This window comes from Mycteria americana, chromosome 2, assembly GCF_035582795.1.
Source record: "Mycteria americana isolate JAX WOST 10 ecotype Jacksonville Zoo and Gardens chromosome 2, USCA_MyAme_1.0, whole genome shotgun sequence".
Classification (NCBI taxonomy): Eukaryota; Metazoa; Chordata; class Aves; order Ciconiiformes; family Ciconiidae; genus Mycteria; species Mycteria americana.
Genome location: NC_134366.1, coordinates 132,501,513 through 132,511,130, shown reverse-complemented (window position 1 = coordinate 132,511,130; position 9,618 = coordinate 132,501,513).

Genomic DNA, 9,618 nt, shown 5'->3' with positions numbered 1-9,618 from the left:
AAGAAACAGAACTACATCAAAGTGCTTTGTCCAGATCAAGGCTAGCATCCTTAACTGGAAACACCATCTTAGCTCCTGCTGGTCAACAACTTGAACAGACTGTTCTGTGGCTCAGACTCCTTATCTAGAAATATCTTTCAGGAAATCACTTCATGACCTCTGGAAAAAAACTCTAGTTATCCAGACAGGAAAAGGAAATTAATTCAATCCTCAAAGAGGTGGAAGCAGTACTTACTACAGAATACCCTCAGAAGAAAATATGAGGAGAAGGATGATTTTTGTGATTGAAGTTATTTGATCCCAGGCGGCTGAGCATAGGCACATTCACATAGTGGGCAGGGGAATGAAAATGTGTGAAAATACAATACATATTTTAAAAATGAACTGCATTTTAAATTAATTAGATTTTCACTACATGAACTGCATTTTAAATACGAACTGCATATTTTTAGAGAATACTTATTTTAGACCCGTCTCTAAGACTGTGAAGAAGCCCTAGAGATATATGAATAGTAAGCACTTTTTCAAGTGTCCTCACACTGCTAGAGCAGTGTAAAATGAGCTCAAATGTGAATGAGAACCAAGGATCCCACTCTGTTGAATTGGCAGTGTTACTAGAAAGATCTGTGGCACAGTGAGTGAAGTAAAATGAATCCAGTTTAACACACTGCAGCATGTTTACTAAATTCAGTCTATTCTGAAGCATGACTATGCAAAAGATTGTACTTTTTCCTTCATGGATAGTCCTATTTTAGAAACATATTCAGTTAATTAAAAAAAAAAAAGTTTTTATTAGTAGCCATTGCAGCTATAAATGTAACCTTAGATACCAGTAAATCTAAGATAGAATAAAGTCACTGTGTTGTAAATCAGCAATTTAATTCCTTACTAGTCAGCGAGGTCCTGAAAAATCCTAGTTTGATCAGGTACAAAGTATGGCTGATCACTGAAAATCTAGAAATTGAAAATCTAGAAAAAAAGAACTAAGTTCAAGATGCACTTTGGTACTTCTTCTGAAAGGAAAAGGGGATTAAAAGACATGCAGGGCAGAAAAATGGTTTAAAGCAGTCTAACTAAGAAAGTATGATGGTTTGGATTCACTTTCTTATGACTAAAATATAAGCTTATTTTTTTTCTCCATTTTTCAGGGTCCTTTCAGTTAATAGCATTGCTTTTGCGAAATTACTTGAAATCATCATTTATTCCTGTTCTATTGCAAAGATTACTTCATTTTACGTACTCCTGAAGAGCTCCTAAATTTTTTTCATGTGCCAGGAATTGCACATCTAAAATTGCAACAAAGAAAATGGATGTGTATCGGTGATTACTACTAATTTTAATGGAATATTAAGTGCTTTAATTCATCATCTTTCAATCCCTCCCAACAGACCAATCCTCTATCTTCTGAAACGTCTGTTTGCTTTACAGATGACTCATAACGAAACAATGATAATAATCCTGTAGTGTTGTGAGGTAATCTCTATCACTAGATTTTTTTTTAGACTGATACAGACAAACGTCTATGAAGACACAGACGTAGGAGGCACTGCCTTAAGCAAGGGGATGGACTTGATCACCCCTTGAGGTGACGTGATCCCTTCTAGTCCTGCTCTGGCCATAGAGGGTTGCCCCTCTACTTCCTTGAATAGAAGAATTGGGCAACATTTTTGTCTGTGGAGCGATACCAGAGATCATTGTCACTGCCCTTCTATGGTTAAGTCCATCAGGTGTGGTTGAATTCAGTTCTTTGTGTTACCAGGACTAGAGACAGAAAAGTCTGGCCTACCAGTGATGGTAAAACCTAGTCTCAAATACATGAAAATATAAAATAGTCCAAATGTTTTGCCATTATCTGTGTGAAAGGGTGGCTTACTGAACAAATGTTTCAAATGTCTTAGTGACACTGGACCAAGCATGTTATGCAGGCATTAATCTGATGTACTTTATATCATAAGAACAACTGCCCAAGTAAGAAACTTGACTACAGCTTCTGACTTCTGATCAACCTACGAGTGAAGTTTGTCACATTTCTGGCTGGATTTTCTGGTTTTATTTAAGAAAGAAACACTCCTGCAATCTGAAATGAAGTTACAATAATTTTCTCATTTGTCTTTAAATATATTCCCCTATGAAAAGAAGTGTGCTCTCTAACATTCAGATTCTCAAAAAACTCAAACAGGCTTTACCTTTCCTATCTGCTACGGTTTAGTCAAGATGGTAATTTGTATAGCTTTTTCTTAATGATGCAGAAGAAAACATTTATAAAATTTTCATTTTAGGCAGAGTATTTGAATTTAGTGTTTCATAAATCTCCAAATGAAAATTACTTGATAGTACACGAGAAGATACTAGGAAAAAAAACTCCACAAAACCAAGGAATGTCTTGTTAGGCACTTTGCTCTTAAATTCCTGAAGCATTAAGCATCCTATACAGATCCATTCAGCAAATTCCAGGTTTCTGTAAGGTTTTATGACCCTTCAGCCCTTCAGAAGGCTGCCTTGTTTGGTGTGTACATCCTGCGTGGGCAAGCTGAAAGGGTGTATAGAGGAGGCATATAACCTACACTTGATATTGCAGCTCATCTACTTAATTTTCATCTGTGCAAATTCTGCCCACTTAGGCAATCGCTACATATACACCCACTCAACTGCTTCCTATTACTATAGCAATGCTATAGAATGCTATTATTACAGTATTTAACTGAACTAATAACTAGAGCAAGGCCGCCTAACCTCTTGACAATCGGGACCTGAATTATATTACAATGTTCATTTTGGGATTCGATGGTGAATATGGTTTATAATGCTTGAAGTAGTGCAAAATCGTTCAGGAGCAATGGGACCATGAATTAGACTGCTCTGAAGTGGAGACCTCAGTCCTGACTGTAGTCCAGCCATGGTACAAGCTGTACAACCCTATGTAAAGTGTCTGATGAGATAAGGCCATATTTTACTGTGTCTATATGTACATGAGTTTACAAAATAACCATGTATTCAGGTGCACATAATAGTTAATAGCCATGTAGTTTGCATACCTGTCCATCAGTAACATCACCACAGGGCAAGTACATTAAATACACTTCAGTCCTGCTAAAAGATGTACTCTTATGATCATCACTAGTATTTTGACTGCTCACCCCAGCACTGGGCTTGGTTGATTCTGCCCAGAATGATGCTGAGTTATCAGAGAAATTATGTGTGTTTTTGCTGGGTACCACACAAGTGTTGCAACCCAGAAAACAGTGTGTAACTACTGCAAATGTTTCTGACCTCTGTATGTATTTGGGATGAATCATTTTTTCCTCCCTGTTCTCTGAACTTTCTGACAGCAGGTTGTGACACGATTGTCACGGTCAAAGGCAAAATTTAGAGTATTTCTATCCTACGAGCCATATGCAGCTCTTGGTTGACTTTACCAACTGCTTACTGAGCTTTCAGCCATTTGATACGAAGGCTGAACCAGTCCACTGTGAAGCTGGAGTGAATGGAGGGAAATCACCAGATATATTTCTGACCTGCATCTAGGTTGAGCTACTATGAAACTTAAAAAATGCAGTGTGCTTATGTTGAAAAAAGAGTGTCACCTTTTAATATCTAAATATCTGCAAAGACATTGTCCTCTCTATATACTGTAATTTATCACAACAGATAGCATTGATCAAACTACAACTAAGCAGAAAAACTCATCCCATTTCCCCTACCTGTAGGTGCAAAAATAGCTCAAGGCTATCGGTACAGGCAATGAAATTTTATGGCAGCTGCTGAATTCCAGGAGACTGGAGGGAGAGAGAAGTGCAAGTAACTAGTGGAGGTTGTGGGAAGGAAGGGTAGGGGTCGTGAAACATCAGTGGGGTTTTACAGATAGGAAGGTGGGTAAGAAGGCTGGGGAGCAGTCTTTTTTTAAAGGAGCCATGGTGTGTAAAAGAGCTGGGAATGGACAGTAGCATTTCCAGATAATGAGGCTGGGGAGAATCAATAGGGTTTTAGGTCAATGAAGGGATGCTGGGAAGGATGCACCTAACCGGAGAGGGAAACTTTCACTCGTGACATTGTGATAAACTGAGCAAAGAAACTAGGAACCAACATGATGGAGACAAGGTGGGGGTTGTTCAAGTGAGATGGATTAATGTTGAGAACAGGAGAGATGTGGAAAGGAGAGAATCTCAGCCTAAGAAACAGTACTAGGAAAAAAGAATAGGGAGTAAGAATAATGCAGACTGAGATTAGATAAGAAAGATGGGCGGGGAAGGAAAATGATATGAATGTCAGTAGAGTGGAGATATATTGGAAAAGAATGCAGAAGACACTTGCAAAATATTAAGATATAGAGAAAAAAGAGAGAACAATACCTGCTAGAGACCATGTTTCTTTATAAATTGGAAGAGACCCCAAAATTCCTGATGACTTGTCACATCTCTGCTATGCGAAAATGATATGCTGAAAACCATTAATAAAGTATGCATGACAAGAAGGCAGGATGAAAACCTATTGTATAGTGAAGGCTTACACTTCCGTCAAGTGGCAAACTCCAGCTGCAGTGGTTAGAAGGTCTCCAGCCTTGTGGGCTGAGAACCAATGTCCCTGCCAGTAGTTAAGATGCTGAATCTGGAGCCAGCTGGCCTACATTGACAGCTGTGAAAGGGAATAATAATGAGATTGAAGAGGGAGACGCGAGTAGCAAAGCAGCCTTGGCTCTCATGATCTTGTGTAGGTAAGAGGGATGGCTTACACAAGAGTGTTGCATCTGGACCAAGGAGCTCTTCCTGGAGCTAGGAGTAAGTACTCTGTGTTGTTGCTCAGGTCAACACCTTCTGCTTCAGGGCAAATGAACTGAGTTAGTTTTTAGACCACAAAATCTTAATGTCAAGTGATTCTCTGTTTTCCTCCAGGTCAGGAACGATATTTGCAAGAACAGGCTAAGGCTGAGCCCTCAGCCTTGGCAGAGTTTGGCTTGACTCTGCTCATTTTACATAGGCAAAAAGAGAATAAGCTTTCACATGTAATGTCCATATTCCCCTGCCCGGACAATATAGCTCCTCATACCATCTAGAGTCAGCAAATTCAATCCATCTAACAGCTTTCCAAGAATGTTATTGGTGGATGTTTCCTTCAGGATCTAAGGAAAAAGCAATATCCTTTTCTTTATCTACTCCTTTTTCTTCATCAGTGAAGCATCTCTCCTAGAAAATAATTATTCTTTGTCTCAGCTCCCACCTCTACTGCTTCCAGGCCTGCCTGCAAACAATCCCACAGCTGTGGTACTATCCTGATTCCCACATTTTAGCACCGGCAATTGATATCTCTAGAATATCAGTTCTGAAGGGAAAAAAAAATGGGTTCAAGTTCAGCTTGTTGCGACTTGAGACCTCCAAGACAGCCATCTCTTTCCATCACTCTACAACATTTCTGGCTGAAATAAGATCCAGTCCTAAGGACCCACAAAGGCCACCACTTGCTCCAGAATGGAGTCAGTAGCAATTGCTAATCCTGTCTAGGTCCTGGTATTCATGCACAAGCAAGTATTAAGAGACAGGAGGGAAGACTGAGGCACTTTTTTGAACCAGCACCAAGTAATCAGTTTCTTTTAGGTAAGAAACTTTCCAGCCTCTAAACCCAAATGGTCACTTTATGTTAAGCATAGAATCATAGAATCATTTAGGTCTGAAAAGACCTTTAAGATCATCGAGTCTAACCGTAAACCTAACACTGCCAAGTCCAGCGCTAAACCATGTCCCTAAGAGCCACATCTACATGTCTTTTAAATACCTCCAGGGATGGTGACTCAACCACTTCCCTGGGAAGCCTGTTCTAACACTTGATAACCCTTTTGGTGAAAAAATTTTTCCTTAATATCCAATCTAAACCTACCCTGGCGCAACTTGAGGATGTTTCCTCTTGTCCTATGGCTTGTTACTTGGGAGAAGAGACCAACACCCACCTCGCTACAACCTCCTTTCGGGTAGTTGTAGAGAGCGATAAGGTCACCCCTGAGCCTTCTTTTCTCCAGGCTAAACAACCCCAGTTCCCTCAGCCGCCCCTCATAAGACTTGTGCTCTAGACCCTTCACCAGCTTCATTGCCCTTCTTCGGACATGCTCCAGCACCTCAGTGTCTCTCTTGTAGTGGGGGGCCCAAAACTGAACACAGTATTCAAGGTGTGGCCTCACCAGTGCCAAGTATAGTAGGGGACAATCGCTTCCCGAGTCCTGCTGGCCACACTGTTTCTGATACAAGCCAGGTTGTTATTGGCCTTCTTGGCCACCTGGGCACACTGCTGGCTCATATTCAGGCGGCTGTCGACCAACACTCCCAGGTCCTTTTCCACTGGGCAGCTTTCCAGCCACTCTTCAAGCCTCTGGCATTGCATGGGGTTGCTGTGACCCAAGTGCAGGACCTGGCACTTGGCCTTGTTAAACCTCATACAATTGACCTCGGCCCATCCATCCAGCCTGTCCAGGTCCCTCTGCACAGCCTTCCTACCCTCAAGCAGATCAACACTCCCGCCCAACTTGGTGTCTTCTGCAAACTTACTGAGGGTGCACTCGATCCCCTCATCCAGATCATTGATAAAGATATTAAACAGAACTGGCCCCAACACAGAGCCCTAGGGAACACCCCCTGTGACCGGTTGCCAACTGGATCAATCATTCCACGTTCTGCTGGAACCGCCCTCAGCAAAAGGGAGCCAGCTCCAAGTGCAACTCACCTGCAGTGTCGTGCCAGCAACACCAGACTGGGACCGCCAACTTTCTGTAGCCTATTTTTTTCAACTTTCAAATAGCAGCAGAAACTATACTTCTCTTGTAAACAGATTCAGAACCTCTCTTTGTTAGAAATCGTATCTGAATATAAAACATGCTAAAGTTATAGACTGGCCATGAACACTCATTTATTCTGTGCTTTGACTGACCTTTAACTGAGTTACTTTTCTCCCTTACCCCACAATTATTTAAGAGCAACAGTTACATCCTGTTTGAAATTTCATTTGGCTAGGTTAAAAAAAAGCCACATGCCTCTGTCTTATTGTCCTAAAACAAGCTTCTGCACCTCTGTCATCCTTTGGACTCTTTTCTGTTGTTGTTTCAATCTAAATTAATCTGTATAAACAAGAAGGAAACAGAATTAAATACAGTATTTCAAAGAAGATCTCAGTAATGCCTTCTACACTGGCTGTACCACTTCACTAATCCTACCAGGAATTCTTCTCAGATAAACCTTAGGGTTATACTTACCCCTTCCATAGCTTCATCCATTGACAGGATTGCCTGGCAGGATTTACAATTAGAAAATGAATCACAAGTTTACCGTTACATCTTGAACTACTGTTTTCCTAACATGTATATCGGTCTGGAACACACTGTGCAGTGCAGAATACAGGAGACTCCTAATTGTTCTTACTTTCTCAAATATAGGTGCTAAATTTGCTATTCTTCAGTTATCTGGTATTCTTAACTTCATGAAGCTACTAAAAAATCCTTAGTACTGGGCCTGCAACTACATCTGCTGGACATTGTTCTTGTATAGATTGAGAAAACTAACTGGTTCTATCCTTACAATTTTTGAACCTTGATTTTTACTCCAACTGTGTAATTTCTGCTCCTTCATCTTTATTATCAATCTGCCAATGCTCCATCTCATTGCCTTTATTCAAAATTAGAGCAAACTACTTTTTCAGCCCTATTAATTTTTAATTTCTTTCTCACCTTCATTGGTTGCTAACTTTTGTTTTTATCTGAAGGTAGAAAATCTTGACTGTTATTTTTTCCTGCTGTTTAACATATGCTCCTGATTTGCAAGACACAGTTTATTCTACCAATCAGTTCCTTTTGCTCCATTGCTCACAGGATCTTTATATCCATGGTAATACATATTGTACACTAGGTATTTGTACGATTATTTTGGAACCCTCTTTCTAAGATTTTTGCACATTATTTCATCTAAAAATTCCAGACTGTTGAAATTTTGCATTTCTTTAATATCTTTTCCCACTCCCTGAGATTCAAATGCCTAAATTCTGATTTCACATAATGACATGAATTCCTTAGAGTAGTTTTATCCGTCATTAGAAATCTCCCTCCACATCCAAATCTGCTGCTGGAGGCCCATACCAGATTCCTAAAAATACTCTGAAAAAGCCTCATACCACTCTTCTTCAAGATGACCCTAAAAAAAGAAAGAAAGAGAAGGAAAAGCAAAGATAGCAATGAAATTCTTTTTTATCATACAATGCTATTCAATAATCTTTATCCCAATGCATCTTTTAATATCCATGTTATCATGATTGTTACTTCATTATAGTTCTGTTTTTCAGTAGTAGGTTTAGTTCTTTCATTTCTCTCTGGATTCTTTGCATGATAGTACACCGTCACGCAAATACAAGGAGACAAAACACATGCAAACAAAACAAAATACTTTATTTCAGCTACATTTGGTGTTGGCCAGTAAGCATTATGTACAACCCTTTTTCTATCTGCACTGATCATCTAAATCTACTTTTGACACTCTAAGACTTTATATCTGCATTCTATTGACCTCTACTAGCAAAACCACTTTTCCAATGATTTTGCTGCTTCATGCTAGGCGAGGAGTATCAAGTTTTTCCTAAACGTCTTCCCTCGTGAGACAAGCTGTTATTGAACAAGTCTGCCTTGAGCCATAAAAGCCAGAAGCCAGCAGAAAAACATCACTGGTGGATGCTTTTTTGCAGGTTTGTGACCACTTCCCCCTAACCACAGCTACAACACAACGTATATGCGGGAAGAAATGTCCTGCAGCCGTACATTTTATTTCATGAGAGCCATGCAAGGACTGCAACTGGGAAGAATGTGGATAAAGAGAAGACGCTCAGATTGCAACACTGTTTTCTGTCCTCTGCATCTTCTGAAGAGCAGGTGGCAAGCCAATCTGCTTGTGTCAGCTGAATCAAGACTCTCAAAAGTTTGGAGGGAGTCTAGCTGTTGAAGAATCCCGTTTGGGAATAAATCCTACCAATCAATCATTGCAAATCCCCTTTACGGTGTTACTGAATATGCTCGCTTAGCCCTCTGAGCATTTTCAAGTTTGGGTGAATCTTTCTTAAAGCAGAGTCACACTGTGAACGGCAGTTGGTGGACAATTCTGCCTTCCTTCGGGACCTGTGTCAGTCCTGAATCGGTATGCTGTATCCTGGAAGAGACTGACTCCAAGTTCTCTCCTAGAAGCCTTTTCATTCTTAAGAAGTTGGCTCTGATTACATATACATTTTTTCCGGTGTTCACCTGGGAAACTAGATTCTAGGTTCCTCTCCTCTTCATTTGCAGATCACTGTTATTCCTCAATTTATTGTTCCGTACCAAACCAAATCAGTGAAATTCTATCACCTGTCTTGAACAGGTCAGATGAATCCTTTTTTGAACTTAAACATTGGTACCTATTGGTCTTATCAGTCTAAATATGACCGCCGTCGTATTAGCCATAGGGTGAACAACAGTACAACATAAGGGTATTGCGTTTCAGGTTTCCTCCACTTAATTTAGCTGTACTAGCATGGTCTAGCTGCCTTCTATTTAATGATACCCCAACTCTGTGTGGCACCCAGTTCTCCTAAACTTTTTAAAGAGATTCTTTCCTTTGCAAAACC